Source organism: Erpetoichthys calabaricus, chromosome 10 (genome assembly GCF_900747795.2).
Source record: "Erpetoichthys calabaricus chromosome 10, fErpCal1.3, whole genome shotgun sequence".
Classification (NCBI taxonomy): domain Eukaryota; kingdom Metazoa; phylum Chordata; class Cladistia; order Polypteriformes; family Polypteridae; genus Erpetoichthys; species Erpetoichthys calabaricus.
In genome coordinates, this window is record NC_041403.2 from 12,803,508 (window position 1) to 12,827,678 (window position 24,171).

At 41.1% G+C, this 24,171-nt stretch overlaps 1 long non-coding RNA gene across 1 annotated transcript; it reads right to left on the minus strand.

Annotated features, from left to right (window-relative positions):
- Positions 1-556: 556 nt before the first annotated feature.
- Positions 557-23,673, minus strand: LOC127529388 (uncharacterized). The gene is made up of 4 exons (XR_007936064.1): positions 21,976-23,673; positions 13,009-13,030; positions 8,941-9,066; positions 557-1,986 (listed from the first exon to the last, which is right to left on the minus strand). It is a non-coding gene; the product is annotated as an uncharacterized LOC127529388 (long non-coding RNA).
- Between the last annotated feature and the right edge of the window lie 498 nt (positions 23,674-24,171).

Below are 24,171 nucleotides of genomic sequence, written 5' to 3' on the forward strand. Positions count from 1 at the left end.
TTGTTTCATTTAATACATTTAATCCGTTTAATTTTACATCCTGCTTTTGTGTACTTATATTTACACCGTCGATTGTGGGGAAAAGTTTAATTGGTTAGAAGTATGGCTTGATAGTTAGATTATTTCTCAGTAAATTATCCAGGCCACAGGTCTTGGAGGTGTAGCTGCCGGCTGGGTAAAGGGGTCGGCCGTTACAAGGTTATGGTCACTGGTCCTTAATGCAAAAACTCCAATATAAAACACAGTTGCGGATCCTTGAGATCTAGTCTAATCTCAAAATGTACATACATATAAAAATGTGTGTGTGTTTTTTTTAAGAATTTGTGTAGTATGGGATTTGGATGCAAGGGCTGTACTGTGTGATCCTGAGTGAGTCACTTTACTTGGCTGGTCATCCCATCTTCCTCGCTGCTTAACCAGGGCAGAGTTGGGTGGCAGTCAGAGCCAATCATTGGGTGCAAATCAAAAACAAGATCTGAACAGGGCACCAGTACCTCACTGGGTAATGAGTCCTGATGTTCATCATCTACTTGATCAGAGGCATGACTGAAAAGGCTAATATAAACATTTATTTATAAAGTGCTTATCACAGACAGAAGTCACAAAGCGCTGAACAATAAAACGTAAAATAAAACCTAGAATATTAAAACAAAAAAATATAGAGCAAAAGTGACAGCTCTACTCAAAAGCCATTCCAAAAACAGAAGCGTCCCACGCAGGCCCAGAGACCGTCAGGAAACAACATGGTGACGATTAGATCCGTATTTGGACAAATCCAGATGAAATTAGTTCTCACCAACTAAAAACATTGCGCTTTTCCCACATCCGGCATCTTTCCGTCTTCTCTGAGGTGGACAGATCGAAGTATAACCAGAGGTGAGCGGGCATTGCCGATAGATGCGGAGACTTTTTCTGTTCACCCGGGTCATTTGGCAGCAAGTTGAGTGTTAAAAAGTGCTTGGCGATCATGACAAACAAAGCAAAATGCTGGATTGATTTATAATAACCAACAAAACAGAAAAGCTAAAGTAAAGCTGAGAGCAACAGACGGCATACACCGGCGCCACCTTGTCAGAAAAATATATATATTTATATAAAATAATATTCATATTTGCATTATCTAAATAATTTACTGAAAAACTTTGGAAGGTATCTCATTGCACATCTCGTTTGAGGTATTCGTAAACACACTGGACGTGACAGCCTTTAGCACCAGGCCTTCAGAGGGTCCTCTGGTAAGCTCATTACTGTAAGGGCTTCAAACAGTGCAAGTGTCCTCACTGAGAAGCTGCCACATTTTACCCCAGTTCATACTCAAGTACCAAATGGAAACACAAACGTTTTCCTTACCATCCAAAGTATCAATAAAATGATTCATGTAAACAAGAGTCAGTAGCAAACGTTAGCCAGGATGCAGAGGAATGACACCCACTAATTAATGCTTTAGTCTTTTGCATTGTTTTTGTAACGTAATTAAAATGGAAATCCAATTGACTTCAAGTCATGGTGCCAGGACAGAAGTGTCTCCAGGACAGAAGCAGTTCATGTGTGTGGTCTTCATGACTGTTGAACACAGGGCCTACAGCAAGCCGAAACTGGCAGACCATTGCTGTGCAGCAAAACGTCAAGGGAGGATCAAGGATTCCATGTTCTTTGAACCCCCCCCCACAAAGTGCCCTTGTAATTTTAGCACCATTCCCAAAAACTGGATTTCTAACAATAGTGCTCAAATACTTGTAGTCTGATGGAAGCAGCACGGTGGTGTCTTTGTTGTACTGGAGCTTGGAAAAAAAGAAGATGAGGTAAATGCTGGAAGGTCTTCCTCCAAGCTTTATCCAGTCTTTCTTTAAATTCTGACACAAGCGATGAGCCCCCATAGGCCCAACAGCACCTTAACGTGTGCTGAATGAAGTTATGAGTAGGTGATGGTGACAGGTCCTTCGTGAGGCTGTGTTTCTTCTGTCGATAGGGGAGGCAGATTCCACCCTGCAAAACCAATACTTTTATCATATATTTGAAATGTCGTTATTTATATACTGTAGCTGCCACGTTTATCCACAACCACCTGCAAATTGAAGGTGTGCAAAGGTTATGCCCACCACCAGTGCCAGTGCTAATAATAATAATTCATTACATTTATATAGTGCTTTTCTCAATACTCAAAGCGCTATCCACACAGAGAGGAACCGGGAAGCGAACCCACAATCTTCCACAGTCTCCTTACTGCAAAGCTAGGTTATTTTGCACCCTAGGCCAAGTTTATTAGTGCGCCAACCGACTGTTCAGGGTTCTTCCCGCCCTTATGATCTGCACCCTAGGTGAATATCTAATTTGCCTTAATGGTGGTGCCGGCCCTGCCCACCACACAACTACCAAATATTCATTCATTTTTAGAACCGATGTCTTTCAGTGGAGAGTCATGTGAAAGCAGAACCTGCTCGACATTTTGAAGTTTAAAGCAGGTACCACGCCTGGGGCTTCACGTAGAAACAATTGCTTAAATCCCACACTAGAATTTTGCTCAAAAGGCAAAAGCAATGTACATGCAAAATAATCGACTTTACAAAACTATATGTACGGCAATCTCATCTCATCCAGGGCTGGAAAAGGGTGGAGTGCCCTGTCAGGGTTGGGAGCGAGATCCTGCCTCAAGTGGAGGAGTTCAAGTATCTCGGGGTCTTGTTCATGAGTGTGGGAAGAATGGAGCGTGAGAGCGACAGGCGGTTTCGGTGCGGCGTCCGCAGTAATGAGGGCTCTGCATCGGTCTGTCGTGGTGAAAAAGGAGCTGAGCTGTAAGGCAAAGTTCTCAATTTACCAGTCGATCTATGTTCCTACCCTCACCTATGGTCATGAGCTATGGGTAGTGAACGAAAGAATGAGATCGCGAATACAAGCGGCTGAAATGAGTTTCCTCTGCAGGGTGTCTGGGCTCTCCCTTAAAGACAGGGTGAGAAGCTCAGTCATCCGGGAGGAGCTCAGAGTAGAGCCGCTGCTCCTCCGCATCGAGAGGAGTCAGATGAGGTGGCTCGGGCATCTGATCAGGATGCCTCCTGGACGCCTCCCTGGTGAGGCCCCGGGGAAGACCCAGGACACGCTGGAGGGACTATGTCTCCCGGCTGGCCTGGGAACGCCTCGGGATTCTCCCGGAAGAGCTAGAAGAAGTGGCCGGGGAGAGGGAAGTCTGGGTATCTCTGCTCAAGCTGCTGCCCCCGCGACCCAACCTCGGATAAGCAAAAGAGGATGGATGGATGTACGGCAATGTCTCACACCAAGTTTCTTTATAAATCTCATATCAACTTAAAACTAGGCCCTCGTGCACACATCTCTGCCTGTCAGTAACCAGAGTCACACACATGCACATAGGAGGCAGCTAAAGGGCTCGAAAGGGTGTAATTACATGCAGGACCAGGAGATGGCGGTGTTCAGTGATCCTTTCTCTCTTTCCTCTGCAGACCAGCCAAAGAAAATCCCACCTGAGTCTAAGGACATCATTTCCGGTTCCGGACATTTTGACATCACTTCCTCCAGCTCACTTATATAATTGCCATTTTCATTTTGTTTAGCAGTTCTGTTTTGTTGCCTTGAAAGCTCGCATATTGTAATCTTTTTACTTAGCCAATAAAAGGTGTCATTTTGCTTGACTTCTCACTAGATTTACAGTGGGGCAAAAAAGTATTTAGTCAGCCACCAATTGTGCAAGTTCTCCCACTTAAAAAGATGAGAGAGGCCTGTAATTTTCATCATAGGTATACCTTAACTATGAGAGACAAAATGAGAAAAAAAAATCCAGAAAATCACATTGTGTGATTTTTGAAGAATTTATTTGCAAATTATGGTGGAAAAAAAGTATTTGGTCAATAACAAAAGTTCATCTCAATACTTTGTTATATACCCTTTGTTGGCAATGACAGAGGTCAAACGTTTTCTCTAAGTCTTCACAAGGTTTTCACACACTGTTGCTGGTATTTTGGCCCATTCCTCCATGCAGATCTCCTCTAGAGCAGTGATGTTTTGGGGCTGTCGCTGGGCAACATGGACTTTCAACTCCCTCCAAAGATTTTCTATGGGGTTGAGATCTGGCTAGGCCACTCCAGGACCTTGAAATGCTTCTTATGAAGCCACTCCTTCGTTACCCGGGTGGTGTGTTTGGGATCATTGTCATACTGAAAGACCCAGCCACGTTTCATCTTCAATGCCCTTGCTGATGGAAGGAGGTTTTCACTCAAAATCTGACGATACATGGCCCCATTCATTCTTTCCTTTACACGGATCAGTCGTCCTGGTCCCTTTGCAGAAAAATAGCCCCAAAGCATGATGTTTCCACCCCCATGCTTTACAGTAGGTATGGTGTTCTTTGGATGCAACTCGGCATTCTTTCTCCTCCAAACACGACGAGTAGAGTTTTTTTCATCTGACCATATGACATTCTCCCAATCCTCTTCTGGATCATCCAAATGCTCTCTAGCAAACTTCAGACGGGCCTGCACATGTCCTGGCTTAAGCAGGGGGACACGTCTGGCACTGCAGGATTTGAGTCCCTGGCGGTGTAGTGTGTTACTGATGGTAGCCTTTGTTACTTTGGTCCCAGCTCTCTGCAGGTCATTCACTAGGTCCCCCCGTGTGGTCCTGGGATTTTTGCTCACCGTTCTTGTGATCATTTTGACCCCACGGGGTAAGATCTTGCGTGGAGCCCCAGATCGAAGGAGATTATCAGTGGTCTTGTATGTCTTCCATTTTCTAATAATTGCTCCCACAGTTGATTTCTTCACACCAAGCTGCTTACCTATTGCAGATTCAGTCTTCCCAGCCTGGTGCAGGTCTACAATTTTGTTTCTGGTGTCCTTTGATAGCTCTTTGGTCTTGGCCATAGCGGAGTTTGGAGTGTGACTGTTTGAGGTTGTGGACAGGTGTCTTTTATATTGATAATGAGTACAAACAGGTGCCATTAATACAGGTAACGAGTGGAGGACAGAGGAGCCTCTTACAGAAGAAGTTACAGGTCTGTGAGAGCCAGAAATCTTGCTTCTTTGTAGGTGACCAAATACTTATTTTCCACCATAATTTGCAAATAAATTCTTTAAAAATCGGACAATGTGATTTTCTGGATTTTTTTTCTCATTTTGTCTCTCATAGTTGAGGTATACCTATGATGAAAATTACAGGCCTCTCTCATCCTTTTAAGTGGGAGAACTTGCACGATTGGTGGCTGACGAAATACTTTTTTGCCCCACTGTATAATGGCTACCATGGTACAATCCCCTAGGACTATGGACTCAAGTCTGTAAAGACTTCCATTCATCAATTATCCAATCCACTAGATCCTAACTACAGGGTCAAGGGGGTCTGCTGGAGCCAATCCCAGCCAACATAGGGCGCAAGGCAGGAAACAAACCCCGGGCAGGGCACACACACACACACCAAGCACACACCAAGGACAATTTAGGATCGCCAACTCACCTAACCTGAATGTCTTTGGACTATGGGAGGAAACCAACGGAGACACGGGGAGAACATGCAAACTCCATGCAGGGAGGACCCGGGAAGCGAACCGAGGCCTTGTAACTGCGAGGCAGCAGCGCTACCGCTGTACCACCATGCCGCCCCTGTAAAGACATGTTTTTTGTCAAATCTACTTGTTTTAAGCATATGGGTTTGCTTCCTCAAATCTTTTGCTGTTTCTTTTTGTCTTCTTTCCAATCTAGGTATCATTAAAAATGACTTTTTTTTTGGATATTCATGGTCTAATCACCATATAAATGCCTTCATGACAAACTATGGGCACAATACAGAAAATGAAACTTCAGTGAATGTAAACTTGAAGAGTGTCAGGAGTAATTTGTGACAGACGGATATCAGCAAGAGTGAAAGGAAAGATCAACAGGACGGTACTGAGACCAGTTATGTTATATGGGTTGGAGACGGTGGCACTGACCAGAAAGCAGGAGACAGAGCTGGAGGTGGCAGAGTTAAAGATGTTAAGATTTGTATTGGTTGTGATGAGGATGGACAGGATTAGACATGAGGACATTAGAGGGTCAGCTCAGGTGGAACAGTTGGGAGACAAAGTCTGAGAGGCGAGATTGCGTTGGTTTGGACATGTGCAGAGGAGAGATGCTGATGGGAGAAGGATGCTAAAGATAGAGCTGCCAGGCAAGAGAAAAAGAGGAAGGCCTAAGAGAAGGTTTATGGATGTGGTGAGAGAGGACATGCAGGTGACTGGTGTGACAGAGCAAGATGACGAGGACAGGAAGATATGGAACAAGATGATCCGCTGTAGCGACCTCTAATGGGAGCAGCCGAAAGAAGAAGAAGAAATGAATGTAAACTTGAGGTGTTTCCGGCTAGTAGAGAACTGCAAAAACAGCCTTTTTTGATGGTCATTCTACGTGAATCACAAATAAAAGAAAACCCAAGAGTGGGAGCAGCTGAGTGGACACAGCAACAGTGCAGTGCCATCATGCAGCCGACACAAATCTGTTGAGGGATTTTTGGGGTATTTTGTTTTTTTATGCGAGGGGGTTTTTACCCCTAAACACTGATAATGTCAAAACATCCTTTCTTAGCAGATAACTACTGACCCAGATGTATAATCCTGCCAAATTTGTATCTTTTCAACTAAACGACAAATAGTGACTGACTGATTGAGCGAGTCAGTCAATCAACATTGCATCATACATATATAGATTCCGTTGTTTTCCTTCTTAGCCACATGTTTTGGGTACATCTAAATGTACAGTATATTACATTATTTTGTCATATTTTGGCAAATAAAAATCTAACAACAACAAAAGAAATTATAGAAAACCTTCTGTTAAGCAAATTATCTTCTTGGGAAGATTTTATTAAACTGCGTCAGGGAGGGCATTCGGTGTAAAATTTTGCCAAATCAATATTAGGACAACAATTTTGGATGATCCGCTGTGGCAACCCCTAATGGGAGCAGCCGAAAGAAGAAGAAGAATGTTAATTTTATTAATTAGTAATATGATTTTAATACTATTAATTAATAACATTAATTTAATTAAAAGTATCCATCCATCCATCCATTATCCAACCCGCTATATCCTAACTACAGGGTCACGGGGGTCTGCTGGAGCCAATCCCAGCCAACACAGGGCACAAGGCAGGAACCAATCCCGGGCAGGGTGCCAACCCACAGCAGTTAATTAATAATACTATTTTTTTCATTATTAATGTTATTTATGCAACAAGTGGGACCGCATTAGATTTAGGGGGAGACTAATTGGTTGCAACTAATGGGTTTTGTAAGACCAGCACTGTTAATGCTGACCTCTGCAGGGCTTCTCATAGCAATTGTCATGATACGGGTTTATAACCGGCAGTAATAAATTATTGTATTTTACCCTTTGGTGTTCCTTTTGTTCTTTCACTCATTTAAAGGGGACCTGCCCTTGGTGGATTAATTAGGTAATTCTACACCCATCTTGTCACATTCACATTAGGTGCCATCATTTTGTGGCTTAGTTGCTACATGTAACTCTTGGTCACTAAGGGGTGTGCCCCCAGAAGCCGTGGGCAATTTGTCACTGACGTGATGTGACTAGATCAAAAGCTAGACTCCTAGACATCCATAACCTTTTTTCCGAGGGCCTCAGAGAGCTTTTTTGATCTTGACATGATGACACCACACATGACAATAGCAAAGAAAATACCAGACCCTCAGTATCAGTTAGTCAATCAGTCATTTTCTAATCCTGGGGGTCTGCTGGAGCCTATCGCAGCTAGCATAGGGCACAAGGCAGGAAACAAACCCCGGGCAGGGTGCCAGCCCATCGCAGGGTGAACATAGTGTGCACACACACACACCAACCACACAGTAGGGGCCAATTTAGGATCAGCAACTAACCAAACCTGCATGCCTTTGGACTGTGGGAGATAACCAGAGCACCTGGAGGAAACCCATGCAAGCACTGGAAGAACACACGCAAAGTACACACAAGGTGGACCTGGCATGTGAACTCGTCACCTTGCTTTACCACTGCGCCACTATGCCACCCCCCTCAGTATCTGTACCTTAAATAAGACAGTCAGGTCCACCTGCAGACTCCCTACTCAGGTTCTAATCATTGGCACCTCATCTGGAACACCTGGTTCTAATTCGATGGATGCATAGTGCTAATAAATAGAAGGGTGGACTTACTTTTTCCACGTGACACATCTGTATTTTTGTTAATTTGGATTATGAGAATGAATACATCGTGTCAGTTTGACATGTTATTTGTTCAGGTATATCACCTTTATTTATGGGCACTCTTGGCATAAACATTTGCTGTTTGCCTGTTTATATATGTTAGTTTAACATATTCCCATGGGGTGTACTTACTTTATATGACTGGAGTACTCTGTGATCAGCCACAACAAAATCAAATACATAAATACACCTGAAGGTTGCGCCACAAATAGGCTGGCATCAGACTACACAACTTCTAGTCAGAAAGCACATAAAACTAAATGACTGCACTTACTGAGTCTCATTGCCTTGAGGATGTCAGATTACAAAAATAATTTTTGCAAGAGATTATGGATTACACGACTCCTACATATGACGTATCAACAGAGTTTCAAATTTCCAAAGTATTATATACTTATCACATTATACACCATGCTGCCTGACAGTGCCACTGGATATTTATAATTTTTTCCAAGTATGGTGAGTTTATAGTCTTGGCCCTCTATTTCCTGTCTCCATTCTGTCACGGTACAACAGACATGAGACATTAAACAGAAGAACTCAATTCCATTTGCCGGAGTGAACCCGTAAAGACAAACATGAAAACGTCACACAGAAGGTATCCCAGTCAGGACTTGCCTCGAGTTAAGATCTGAGATTTGGGCCGACCACAGAGTGTTGCAGGCAGCTGACCAGAGTACTACAGAAGCACAAAAAATAAAATCCCTGTAGCCAGGGCTAATACTGACCAAAATGACCTCTTGAGGTTCGTGGGCGGTTAATCGCAAAATAAGAAAATGTGAAGACGGCCTTTGTGCATAGTAGCAATCCAGCCAGAATGCATAGGCAAGCTATCAAGGTGGTCCAATACCATCCTAAAACAAAAAAAAAGAAGAAAAATAGATATGGGTTAGTCATCCAGCAAATATTATTTCATTATATTAAAAGGTGATAAGGCTGATCCAAGCAACTGCAGACCAGTAAGCTTAACGTGGGGGTTAATTAGTGGAAACAATTAGTCAGGTCCATAAGTATTTGGACAGTGACACGATTTTCATTATTTTGGCTCTGAATGCCAACAGAATTGATTTGAAATTAAGCAATCATTATGTGTTTGAAGTATAGACTTTCAACTTTAATTTAAGGGTTTTACCAAAAATAGTATATGAGCTATTCAGGAATGATAGCCATTTTTATGCAAAGCTTCTCCCTGCTCCCCGTTTCCAGGAGCTCAACAGTATTTGGATATTTGACTGAACAGCTGTTCCACTGCCAGGTGTAAGAAAGTCCCTCATTATGTCATTCACTATTAAGCAGGTAGAAGGTCTGGAGTTGATTCTAAGTGTGGAATTTGGAAGCTGTCACTGTGAACTCTCAATATGAGGTCCAAACAGCTGACAATCATTAGGCTCAGAAAACAAAACCAACCCTTTAGAGAGATATCAGAAACACCAGGGGCCTCATGTATAAACGGTGCATAGGCACAAAAATGTTGTGTACATCCATTTCCATGCTCACATTGCGATGTATAACAACTAAACTTGCCGTAGAGCCACGCACATTTTCACGCCAGCTAAATGCTTGGCGTACGCAAGTTCTCTGCTCGGTTTTGCAAACTGGCGGCACCCAGCATCAAAGCAGTGCTTTTGTTCCTGTGTGGCTTCCCTTTCTCTTTTAGATACACATCCCTGACGCGGCTTTATCAAATACACTGAAATTAGCCTCATATTGTTTATTAGTTTAAAGCATCTGATTGTAATTAACCTGTAACAATATAATGTTCCAGGGAATAGCCAAAGTATTCCAAATGCCATAGCTGCTTTAGAGTTGTTACTCTCACTGCACCTTCTTTTTCTTCTATCAGCTGCTCCTGTTAGGTGTTGCCACAGCGGATCATCTTTTTCCATATTACTCTCACTGCACCATTCGAAGTACTTATATCACTGTGTGTGAGTGTGAATCACAGCTCTACAGCAGCTAATTGGAAACAGAATCATCAGTATACAGCATCAAGCACTCTCTGCCTCAGCCATGCGCACAGTCTATTTGAACTGCTCCCATACAGCAAACGCTTCAGAGTACGGACCTCGCAGTTCAGAAACAGTTTCATCCCAAGAACTATAAACACACTCAATCAGTCCATCACGTGCTCCTTGTAGAACTGTTTGTACTTATTAGTACAATAACCTCACTGTAAACTTGCGATAGTTATAATAGTGCACAACCTGAGCCACTTTATAAAGCGCGTATTTACAGATGATGACGATATCATTTTTAAGATGAAATGCAGCAAAATATGTTTATTACATTATACAGATAAAATGTTAACATCATTTAAAAAATCTATATTGTTAATAGTTAATTAAACATGTGAGGACACGGTGGCGCAGCGCTAGCTAGTTCATGGATTGTTCCTGCCTCACACTGTATTCTTGCTGGGACTGGCATGACACTGGATGGAATAATTAAACACGTACTACAAAGATATTTCAATGTTCCTTAAAATTTTTGAAGAATCTGCGTTCTAAGCTTATAGATGGCTTAACGTCTATTGCGGAGCTGATTGTGTGGCGACTGGGTATTTGGAGAAAGAAAAGGAATACAGGAATTGGGGGTTAGTACGTTTGAAAGAGACAGTACTGCTGCAATTATTTCATCGAAGGTCGCGCACGGCACAGCAAGCATCTTGCATGAGGCAGGAACAATCTCTGGATGGCGCGCAAGCTCATCATTATCACTGCGCCACCGTGTTCCCATGTTTAATAACATGCTTTAACTCCTATCATCATGAAAATGATATCAAGTATACATCTCAGTATTTTAATTGTTCAGAGAGCTGTAATATCATGGATGTAATGGATTCTGTGTCCTGTCGGAGGAAGAGAAAGCCCGTTTAAGAAGCACGTAGTGATTCACACACACAGAGCACATAGAAGAACAAATAAAAAACAAAGCATTTAACATGCTACCTTAGTTACGATGGTATTTCAGAAACTAGTAAATTAAACGATTTTAAGATGAAGTTTATGAAGTTCTACTTTAATGACAAAATAAACTACGTGATTAAAGTGGACATTTCGAGATTAAAGTTGACATTTTGAGCTTTTTTCCCCACTGTGTGCCTATTTTTTGTCTTTTCCCTGTACTCTAATATGCTTCCATATGACACTCAGACGGTGGGCTACGACTCGCCTTTTCACAGCGACATTGATATCTGACAACTACTTTTTTTTTCGGGCACTGTACAACTTTGTGAACTTGAGCTTTCGAATTTCTAAGACCACTCTATATCACTCGATAAACTTCCTTTTGTTGTTTACACCACTGTTTAAACCAACAAATTGTACGTTTTTCTTTAACTCCACTTAGTATTTGCTGCAATTCTTCCATTTTCCCCCCATGCTTTTGACATTGCCTTTTCACAGAACGCTGAGCTTAAGGGCTATTTATATTGATTTGCATATTCAAAGAGGCATAATTCTGGGAGGAGTTTGGGTGTGGCGGCAGGCGCGTGCACATGCGTTACTTTTCATGCTGACCGAGATTTATGTAGCGGAAGAACGCGAAAGTTGGCGAACGCACAGATTTATGCATCTGGATTTTTTTTATGTGTACGCACATTTCCGCTTTTGTCCATATGCCATGTTTTAGTGTGAATTCTACGCACGCCGTTATGCATGAGGCCCCAGGAGAGGTCAAAATCAACAATTTGGTACATTCTTAAAGAGAAGGAACACACTGGTGAACTCAACAACACCAGAAGGTCTGGAAAATCAAAGAAGACAACTGAACTGGATGGTTGCAGAATTCTGTCCTTGGTGAAGAACCACCCCTTCATGACATTTAGCCAAACCAAAACCACTCTCTGGGAGGTCGACCTGTCAGTGACAAAGTCTCTAAGCAGGAGAAGACTTTATGAAAGTAAAAGCAGAGGGTTTACCACAAGGTGCAAACCAATGGTAAATCTCAAAGATAGGAAGGACAGATTAGACTTCGACAGAAACAGTTTTTAAAAGCCTGTCCAGTTCTGGAACAATTTTATTTGGATAAATTAAGCTAAGATCAATATGTATCAGAATGATGGAAAGAGAAGAGTATCGAGAATAGAAGAAATGGCTCATGATCTGATGAATACTACAGCATCTGTGAAACATGGTGGAGGCAGTTTTACGGCATAAGCATACATGGTTGTGAATGGAAGTCAGTCACTGGTGTTTATTGATGATATGACTGCTGGCAGATGTAGCAGGATGAATTCAGAAATGTACAGGGCGCTATACTGTCTGCTCCGATTCAGCTAAATGCTTTAAAACTGATAGGACGACGCTTTACAGTACAGACGGCGTCACACATGTGCACAAAGGGAGGCAATGTAAGGGCTTAATTGGGGATAAGTCAGGGGTTAATGAACTGCACTAATGCTTTTTCTCCCTCTTCCACAGACAATCAATAGGAAAGCTCAGCTAGAACTCCACCCACTTCTGTTGCCAGACCACACCCTCCTACCGACCTCACTTCCGTCTAAGAACCCGCCTCTTTCTGCACAGCTCCTATAAGACCGATCCCTCCACCCTTCACTTCAGTCTCCATGTTGACTCAGTCCGCGTTGACTACTCTTCCTAATGTTCATTTTCTTTGTGGCCGTCAATATACGGGGTGCATCCCCCAAACCTTTCTGCTTTGTATTGTTTTCTCTTACAATGGATAATAAGAAGGGTATCAACTTGTGTGATATTGTACTAAAATGGAGTTTAAGTCAACAAGCTCACTTTTTAGAAGAAAGCAGCACAAGCGAAAAGAGAAATAAATGGACATACCTTCGCAATTTCCACTAGTGTCCTGAAAAATAAAGAAATAAATATAGTGAAACTCTGTACAAATTCAATGGAAGTTAATTCAGTTTAGTGAAAACCCGCAGCTGCCATATAACACCAAAATAAAAGTTAGCTATTATATAGTGCCTTTAAAATCTATCCATCTATCATATAGTATCATAAATCTATCTATCTATTGTGGAAGAATAATTTTAGGGTAAAATAGCTTAAATCTTAAAGAAATAGCATAAAGGGCTAATGAATGTCAGAAACCTTTGGGGGTATGTCAAGAGGCCAGATAGGGGTCAGGTGAACAACAAAATGTAGGGAAAGATGACTAAGAGATGACTAAGAAATCAGCTGACATCCAATAAGACAACTAGAATGGACAGTTGTTATATGCACAGAAATTTCAAGAGTGGTAGCTCATCTCAAAAGGCATAAGAAGAACCAATATAATAGACTTTTATTTTATATAAGTCGTTTGGGTGTAAACCAACGAACCAACCAGAGTAAATGTATGCATTAATTGACACTGCATGTAAATTCAACAGTTTATAAAATGAACCTCTACCATTCTGACCAGGCTGTAACAGACTGCTTTTGATGAACGCTCTCTGGAAATTTCCCATTGGGATTATTAAAGTATCTATCTATCTATCTATCTATCTATCTATCTATCTAAGGCATTTTGCTGAGGAGTAATTAAAAGATACAATGAACAGCTTTTCCCCTGCCTGATTACTGATTTTTCCTGTTAAGGGATGTTTCTTTAATAAAATGTTAAATTTCTACCACACTATTATATAGTGCCTTTTCTATCTATCTATCTATGTTAAGTACTATAAAACAAGGTGTAATACTGAAGACTTTTAAAAAGTGTGGGGAGTGAAGGGGGTGCTGTTCTCCATTGAGGAGGGGCAACTAAAAATTAATTTGGAATAATGATGAACAGCTGGTGTAGGATTGTCATGTTAAATGTTGGAACGATTGTTTAGAGTACTGAATATTTACTTCGAACTTGTGTACTTGACTTAATGTGTGGTGTAGGGAGGAGTGTACAAGGGAATAGTGGAAGACTGAAAACGTTTGGATTTTAATTAATGTGGCACAGTGGGTAGCGATGCTGCCTCGCAGTTAGGAGACCTGGGTTCGCTTCCCGGATCCTCCCTGCATGGAGTTTGCATGTTCTCCCCGTGTCTGTGTTGGTTTCCTCCGGGTACTCCGGTTTCCTCCCACAGTCCAAAGACATGCAGGTTAGGTGTATTGGCGGCCCTAAATTGTCCCTAGGGTGTGTGTGGGCTGGCGCCCTGCCCAGGGTTTGTTTCCTGCCTTGCGCCCTGTGCTGGCTGGGATTGGCTCCAGCAGACCCTCGTGACCCTGTAGTTAGGATATAACAGGTTGGATAATGGATGGATGGATGGGTGTACCTATCAGCGCATGCTCCTAACCTTTCTATTTACTTATTAAGGAAAATTATTCAAATTTGTGTGCAAGGAAGTAGTGGATCAGTAAAATGATTATGAATTTTTTTCTTGTTTAAAATATGTATCTATTTACTTATCAAGATAAAGTATTTAGATTTGTGTGCAGTGTACGAAGCACATACTGGGGAGTAGTGGAGGAGCAATGTAATTATTAACTCTCTTAAGAAATTGTTATTTATATTGATGTGTTCATGTTTTTATTATTGTGCAAAATAAAGTGTATATTAAAAATAAAAAAATCACGTTTAAGTGCATAAGGTGGCATATGATATCGGCTGATCGATGTGCCGTGTTTTGACAGACTGATCTCCCAAGTCACGTCCGTGGTGCCGGTTTCTTCACAGATGGATGAACTCTTTCATCCTCATGCTCTGCTCTTCATGAAAAAAGCCCTAACTTTTCCAGCTCAGTGCTATCATGCATTGGTCTTTGTTACACCATTCATACTAAAACATGTTTTTGCCTGTTCCACTGGGAGCTTGTACGGAAATAAAAGGACAGGTTTTAAGCAAAATAATAACCCAGCAACATGAGCAGCAGTCTAGTACAAGTCCGGAAGCCGTTTCCTGTCCTGCTTAAGATCAAGAATCTTCTTCTGTGCAAACAGGCGAACGCCGCGGAATTCCCCGAATGGATTTCTTACGTCACAAAACTGCGACTGGGGTCCTTTGTTAACTTGACTTCCTGGATTTGTGCTGGCCTTGTGGTTTTATATCTGAAGTTCGGAAGGTTTTTTTTTTCTTTCTGGGATATTTAACGGCCCTGCATGCAGTTTTAACTTTCTAAGTACAGAAAAGAAAGAAAGTGAACAGACTTGACTGACGTGAACATTATCATTTTCGCCTAAGTCCTCCTTTCCCAAGTGAAGACAGTTTATATTTCACCTTGTTTGGCGTGTGGGCTGTCGGCTTCCCCCTGTCGCTTTGCCGAGTTTTACGATGGCAATTTGTATCTACTCCACAATGTTACGAAGAGTGATCAGATGAATTGCAATTAATTGCAAAGTCTCTGTTTTCCATGAAAATTAACTTAATTCGAAAAAAAAAATCCACCAGTCAGGATTTGGCCTAGAAGTTGATTGACAGCCTGCCAGGGCGAATTGCAGAGGTCTTGAAAAAAGAAAGAAGGGCCTACACCTCAAATTTTGACTCCTCGCATAAACTTCATGTAAATGTCACTGGATGCTTTTGAAACTTATGCCATAGAAACCCTTGACAGCAACATCTAAAAACATTGAAGCAGTAAACTTTGTGAAAACCAATACTTTTGTCGTTCGTAGAACTTTGACTGTATGCGTTTAATTTTCTCTCCAATATTAAAAAAAAAAAAACATAATTGGAAAAAATGGGTATTTACCGCCTAAAGCTCCGAAAAATGACAGTTCTTCATGTTGCATTGTAGACGACTGTCGCGAATTCGCATCAAACCGCTTCCAGGCTGAATGCAGCCGAGGTGGCTCATGTATCCCGCTAATGCCGGTCGCTGCGTATTCGACAGTGATGGGTCGTTTTTGAACGAATCTTTAATGTGACTCGGGAAGAACGAGTCGTCTCGTGGGAGTGATTACAACAAATGGAATTTTACGTTAGTATTTGACTGAGGTACTGAGCCGGTAAGTGGTCACGTGACAAAAGAACGAAAGACTCGAGGAATTAACTAACCAATTCTTTTTCCGGCTCAGACTGCCTTGGTTAGCTAATTGGGCTGTCACGTGATGAACGAACGACTCAAACCCGAAAACTTGTCAGATAAGAGGCGAGGTGAGCGAATCATAGACTAAAGACCCAGGTAAACAATGAATTAATATTTTCTGTTTCTTATAGCATTATAGTTTTGTCTTGTTTGTAGTGTGATCAACATTTGTGTAAGCAGTAGATGTGTTAGGGAGGTAACAGGTAACATTTTAATTATATTTTGCTAAAATGAACGAAATGACTCGAAAAAGAATTCGTTCATTTTGCTGAACGAGACTCAAAGGTCCGAGTCGGTAAAATGAGCCGAACTTCCCACCACTAGTATTCGATACGTTCCAAGGATTGTATTGAAAGCGCTCCTCATCCCATCTAGCGGTCGTAGTGGAAACTACAACCGCCTGATGGAAGCGAAGTGTTGGCGTTTCCGTGCACGTGGATTTTGCCTGCTTATTTCGAGAAATTCTCCACATTTGCGGTAAATTGCGCCAAGATAAAAAATACATATAAGCTTATTGTTTTCTTCAGTTGCTGATATTTCAGAATAGATTGCATGTGACGCAAATTTCGGAAGTTATACGCCGTTTTCGCTACATTCGGCAATAATGGCTGCATATGAATAATATTGTACAGTATTTAGGTGTAATATCGTAGAAATTCGAATTCCTGTGTATAGATTTCAAATTTTGTACATTTTGATCCTAGTTAATTTCTAGAATTAATGTAAAAATAGCATACTGGGATATAAATGCGATTTCTGCCCATTTTTTTTTTGAGGCAGAACTAAATGAACACATCAACTTTCTCCGGGAAGCGAGCTGGTGGACTTCAAATCAGGGTTCCACCAGTCGAAAGTGATGACAGCTGTCTCAGTGACAGTGAGGATAGCGATGAAGACTACAGACCTACACCGTTATCACCAGGTGATGTTTCTGGAGATGAAAGCAGCAGTAATGAGAGTACTGACAATGAGAGCAGCAGTGATGAAGACTCTGACAGCGATCATGAGACACCTGCTAGCACCAGTCGACCAGCTGCTACTGCAAGGAGAACACAGCAAAAGGTAGTGTGGAAGACAGTACAAGAAGAGAACTCTGCAAAAGACATTCCAATATGGCAAGCTGCTCTTCCTGATGCTGAAGAAATCAGACTGCCCATTCACTACTTCCGAGACTTTTTTGATGCTGATCTTTTGGACACTATTGCAGAACAAAGTAATCTATATTACATACAAAAAAATCCAAATAGTGCCCTCAAACTGGATCGAAATGAATTGGAGCAGTTTATTGGCACTGTAGTGTACATGAGTGCTGTACATTTACCAAGGTCGAGAATGTACTGGTCCAGTGACTGTCGCATAGCGCAGGTGGCTGATGTGATATCCCGAGACAGATGGGAACAAATTAAAAAATTCATTCATTTCAATGACAACCGCAACATGCCAGCCAACAATGATGGAAATCACGATGAGCTTTTCAAAATCCGGCCAATTATTGATTCGCTTCTCCCAAAATTTCAGGGTCTCCCACAAGATCAGATGTTGTCTATTGATGAGCAAATGGTGCCATTCAAAGGCAGATCTAGTCTAAAGCAATACATCCCCAAGAAGTCATTCAAATGGGGATACAAAATCTTTGTGCTTTGCGATACAAAAGGCCTGGTGCATTCATTCGACATATTTGCAGGGAAAATAGATCCTGTACCTGGAGAACCTAACATTGGTGCAAGTGGAAACATTGTGCTAAAGCTTGCACAGGTTATTCGTGGCGGTCTCAATCACTTGCTCTTTTTTGACAACTGGTTTTCTTCCTTGGATTTGTTTCTTGCTCTTGCGAACAAGGGAATACCAGCCCTTGGGACCGTGCAGCAGAGTCGCCTGCAAGGGTGCAATTTCAGCGTAGACACTGATATGAAGAAAAAGGGAAGAGGGACATTTGAAGAGAAGAAGGTTGTTGTAGTCAATGTAGAAATAAGAGCAGTAAAATGGTTTGATAATAGAGGGGTGATCGTTGCCAGCACTTTTGCCAGTGCCCAGCCTGTTTCTAACGTAGAAAGATGGGATAGAAAGTCGAAGAAGAAAGTGTCTATAGAATGCCCAAACATCGTCAGCCTGTACAACAAGTTCATGAGCGGCGTTGATGCTCTTGATGCGTTACTTGCATATTATCGCATCCACATAAGGTCAAAAAAGTACTATCATAGGTTCTTCTTTCATTTTGTTGATATGGTCATTGTAAACAGCTGGTTGTTGTATCGACGTGATTGTGATTCACTGGATGTTCCGAGAAAGAAGCAGAAGGATTTGCTTGCTTTTCGAACATCAATCGCACAGGCACTCTGCATGCAAGGCAAGGATATGTCAAGGAAGAAGAGGGGGTGGCCTTCATCTGATGTTGAAAGGGATTTCGAACAGAAGAAACATCGAGGCCCAGCTAAGGCTATTCCAACACTGGAAGTCCGTTCAGATGCTGTGGGTCACTGGCCAGTGGTTGAAAGTGGACGGCAACGCTGCAAACGGCCAAATTGTAAGGGCCAGACTGTAATCAAATGTTCAAAGTGCAAAGTTCACCTGTGCCTCAACAAGAACAACAACTGCTTTCGAGATTTCCATGAGTAAGACCGCTTCTCCTCGTGTGACTTTTTGTTAATTTCATGACATTCTACTGATTTTTGGAAAATCTTTGTAATTTGGAATGTTGAGTGGAGGAACTGATCGATAACAGCATCAATAAAACAATCTGCATATCTGAGAGTGGAAAATTTAATTACTATTATACCCAATTATGCCTAATGTCGCTAATTTGCATCATAGCTAAATTTATATCTATTATATGTGCGATATTCAAATGAACAATCTCCACTTAATTTAGTATCTTCTTGACAGCAAAAACACAAATAATTTATTTTTTTATATAATTGTAAATAAATTCAGGCAACAAGGGGTTTAAAGGCTTGGTATTTTCTTTAGGGTGACGGTTCGGAGGGGGTATTAACAACCTTTATGAGGTATCTGGGTGTGATTATGAGACAGTTTAGCCATTAGCTAAACAAACAGGCGACAAATGGACTGAGTGGTCTTCTTGTTTGTGAGATTTTGGGAAGGTGCAGCGTCAGCAGCTCCAGATTTTTCATGTCGGCTGGGCAGCCCAGAATGATCGTGAGACCATTGGCATAATCACAAGAATTGGTACCGATAAATGAACACGTGAGAGTATGTAATTCGGGTATCAAACAGCTGTGAAACACAAGGGGAATGAGAAAATGGAGGGGGGCCTGTATTAATATCCAGATATTTGCGCCGTATTTTGTGAAGCGCTTACCAGTACTCTGTCATTGTTCATTTTGAATGGCTCAAGTGCATCCATCCGTCCGTTTTCGAAACCCGCTTTATCCTGAGCTGGGCCGTACCTGGGAGGGTGGGGGGTCTAACATAACAGCTAGCAGTGGGCACAAGTCAGGAATAACGCATGAGCAGAGAGCGCAAGGGGATCACGTACAGTAAGGTGATAAGCATGGAAAAAAGCAAAGTGCCAGTAAAGGGTGCACACACACACACAGAGGTTCAATATAGGGACGTGTGACATTTTAACAGTGCGATCTTACGGTGGAAATGAAACCCACTGCAGACCCCACACACAAAGCACCTCGGGTTCAAAATGGAAATGGGAGCAAAGTATCTTGAGGCTTTGTACACAATGGATTCTGTCAGGTGGATTACTGGAGGCCGTTGGGTTCAGTTCTGAGGATCTGTGAGTTTTGTTTGGAGGATGGAATGAATGTCAAGGTCGGGGACATTGTATTAATGTGGTTTTGTAGGACTGAAGGGAACACCAACATCTCATTAATAGTCTTGTGTGTGAGTTTCGGACGGTATTAGAGAAAAATAATAATTACTCGTGTAAGTGCAACGTTAAAACTGCTACCCTAACTCATTTTTCCCAGTTTATTTAAATCCATCCATCGTAGTAACCCACTTATCCAGGAAGCTGGAGCCTATTATTTAGCGCAATATAAAAAGTTGAGCACAGTATTTTTTATTTGATAATAAGGTTAATATACAAGCATAAAAGCTAGTTTACTGTTAGTAATGGATGAGTGCAAATACTTCCTATATACGTAGAGAATTCAGTTAATGCCTTTCCAGATTCTCGTTAACCAGAGTTAATAGCAGACTGCGCGCACATAAACAGACACACACACAGGTAAATTCCAAGGCTGAAATTCCGCCAGAGGGCAGCAGAAAAAAGGGTTAGCTTACATCAGCAACTTAAGTATCTGTGCAAATATTAAATATAGTATATTTATAGTGGCATATCAAATACGATATTCATATCTATATTTTAGATAGTGATCTACCTGCCAGCATCGTGGCGCTGTAGTAGCGCGGCTGCCTCGCAGCAAGGAAACGTGGATTCCCGTGGAGTTTTGCGTGTCGGGGTCCTCTGGATGCTCAGATATCCTCCAACAGTCCAGAGACATGCAGTTTAGGTGGGTTTTCTTTGCTAAATTAGCTTTACTGCGCTTTTTTTTCACCCTGAGATGAACTAGCATCTTGTTCCTGTGTTTTGCTTGCTGAATGGTTGGTTGGATCTGTCTATCTGATATAATGCGTTACCACACAAGTGTCATGTCTATCTGAGGCATCACAGTGGTAAACGCTGCATCTTTAATCGTAATGGATCCTGCATATTTGGTTCAAATCACGCACCTGCTCACTTATGGATTTTGCACGTTCTGTCCGTTTTTTTGTCGTGGATGTTCCTCCCACATCTCCAACGACAATGAAGGTTATCTGAATTGGCAATTTAAAATTGTCCGTTTGTGTGAATGGCCGAAGCAAAGAACTGGCATCCCGTCTGGGGTTAATGTCTGTGTTGTACACTTCTTTCAGGGATACGCTGTGTCTGACCCAGCTTATTATAAGTGCATCAGGGAATGTTATATCCATCTTAATTTTTTATACCCTGTATACTGTAAATGTAATATGAGATCCTATCTATATCCATTTATTGACACACCTGATAAAGGTTATGCAGCCGAATTGGTTTGTCTCCAATCTTCTTTCCTATTATTTCTGCATGGGAGAACTATTATATAGTGCCTTTCGTGTCTATCTATCATATAGTGACTTTCCTATCTATCTATCTATCATATAGTGACTTTCCTATCTATCTATCTATCATATAGTGCCTTTTCTATATATCTATCTAACTATCTATCTATTATAAAGTGCCTTTCATATCTATCTATTATATTGTGCCTTTCATGTCTGTCTATCTTATCTATCAATCATATAGTGCCTTTCCTATCTATCTATCTATCTATCTATCTATCTAGTACCTTTATATCTCAATAATTGTTTTGCAAATAAAAACTTAACTGGAAATAGATATGTAGGAATGCTTCCGTACTTGAACAATATTACATTAAGTGCCGGAACAAACATCTCATGTAAGGTAAGTGTTCCAAGATGTTACAAATATGCATTTTTACAGCGTTTGTTTTTTTGCAATATATTTTTAAAAAATCAATTTTGTTTAAAAAGGAAAATTTTAAATGTTAAACCCGGATAAAAAAAAATAGATTTATTAATCATAATCTAAATTATATATAAAGCACACAGGTCTGTTTTGCTGATAAGAACCTTTTTACCATTCTATTTTTTTTTTTTTTTTTAAGATTAGGCAGAATTATATAGATATCGGTTATTTATACAAGTACAGCACAACATGTCGCCGAAGTATGCGGGTCTCATAGACTTAAGAGTTTCCTAAAGAAATACATGTACGTACCTCCGAAGTGCTAATCCATACGTTCATCATATTTAACACAGTTCGAGGCTTGGGTGAAGATAAAATAAAGGGAATGCCCAAAGTTTAATCTGTTTTGTGTATTGAAACCCCTCCCCTTTGGAAAGTACCCTCTGTGAAGTCTGCAGATTGACTTTTGTTATAATTTGGGAATTTCCCGGGAATTTTTGAAGTGATGGTCCACGCCTAGTCGACGTCAATTTGCGATTTGAGAACTGTTTTAAAAAAACGTTTCACTATCCACGCCAAAAACCAGCAAGCAGTCCGAGCTGAACACGTTATTATTGTATTGCTTCCCTACATCATATAAGTCAATAAAAGTTATTACTGTGATCTGGTTCATTCCAGCCTTTGCCCTATGCTGCCAGAGTAGGCTCAGCGCATCAATTCAAAGCAAGTTAGCCTGTTGACTTACAGTCTGTCACACTCGTTTTTAAGCACCAGGGGGCGCTCTTTTCACGTGAGCGTTTTTCCCCATTCAACACGTGGAATATTCACTCGTTTGAATAGCCTTCTTCTTCAGCATACGGATATCAGCCTATTCCATTACTTACACAAATGGTCTGCTGACACATTCCAGTTAACTTTTTCATATCTCTTCAAGCAAAAATGTGAACATAATTATTGCCATGTACTTTATTAATTTTATCGTAACATCCACAAACCTGCTTATTTCAGTTCACGGTTCTCGGGGAGGTGGATCCTCCCCCAGCATCGGTGGCTGCAAAGAATCAAACAGCCCTGAACAGGAAAAGGTATTCCATCACAAGGTACCCTGACAAAACAGCCAATTTACAGGCATTAGGCAGTTAGTGATGGAGTACTGGCACACACGGAGAACCTGTCAACTCCGCAAGGATCGACAGCTGGATATGAGTGTTGCATGCCATTATTTATCTTACCTTTCAAAATATGAGAACCCAGAGATGATTGAAATTTTAAAAAATTTCGCTTATGTATCTGTATAATTCAGTCTTTGTATACAGCGTCATCCACAGCATTATAAACTATTTTCAAAGGCATACATGACTAAAATGTATTGCAACAAAAGATAGAAAAGTGAATTGTGTTATGATTCTGGTGCTGTGAAGCAAAATGAGATATAATTAAAATAAATCACAAATCTGCTTATCCATCCTATATTTTTGAACCTCCAGCTGAGGGTCGTGAATGCGCTGTGCCGGGCGCCAATGGCACAGAACGGAACGCCAATACACACGTTGTATTGATCATATATTGATCATACACACATATGATCATATTGTATCATATCAATACAATATCATATTTATTGATCATACACACATTGATCATATTGACTTTCCACACAATGCTGTTCCTTCACTAACTCTTTAATGGAGTTACGTACTGTATGACCCTGTACACGAGTCTAATCAGATCAGTGACAGGCACCAATGGTGAGGGTCGTCATCTTTTAGTAAAGTCTTACCATTTAGGCCGGTTGAAGATGCAGTCTGTTTGTTATCATCTTTGATATAAACGTAAAGGTTGTTAGATCATATCGAATAATGGCATGTTCATAGAAATACAAATTAAAATCGTACACATTTTAATACGCATCCATTATCGAACTTACTTCAGGGCTGTGGAAATATTCTAAGTTTAATGTATTATTATTATTAACTCTGAATTTAATTAGAGTTAAAGTAATACCTTCCTATAAACATATTACCCGAAAAGCACTTAACAGCAACACCAATACACATTCAAAATCAATACATTATCTACATTCTGAACGTAAAATTAAGAGGTTTGCCCCATACATGCTTAAATTAATTTAAGCGCAAGAGTTTTCATTAAGCACATCATTGAAAAGGCGAGCCGCTCCGGACCTGTCCTCGTACTTACGTCGATTTAATTCAACAATTTACAGCGTTTGAACAGACGGAAAAGTCAAGCAATAGTTAGTAGTTATTGTGAAAAGAAAGAAAAGAAAAATGACCAATTCCAGCGTTGCCTTCTTTCTCGTAAAATCTGTCCTGACATCGAAACACCCTCGTGTAGATTCAGCCCCTTTTTTGTTATTTCAGTCTGCTGAAAACCCGAAATTGCACCAAGTGTTTTCGAATGTCGATTTTTTATGTTTATATAGGTTGGTGGACAATTTCTTACCACAGTGATAGGTGGGCGAGATCCGCGGTGGGCGGGGCCAGTCCC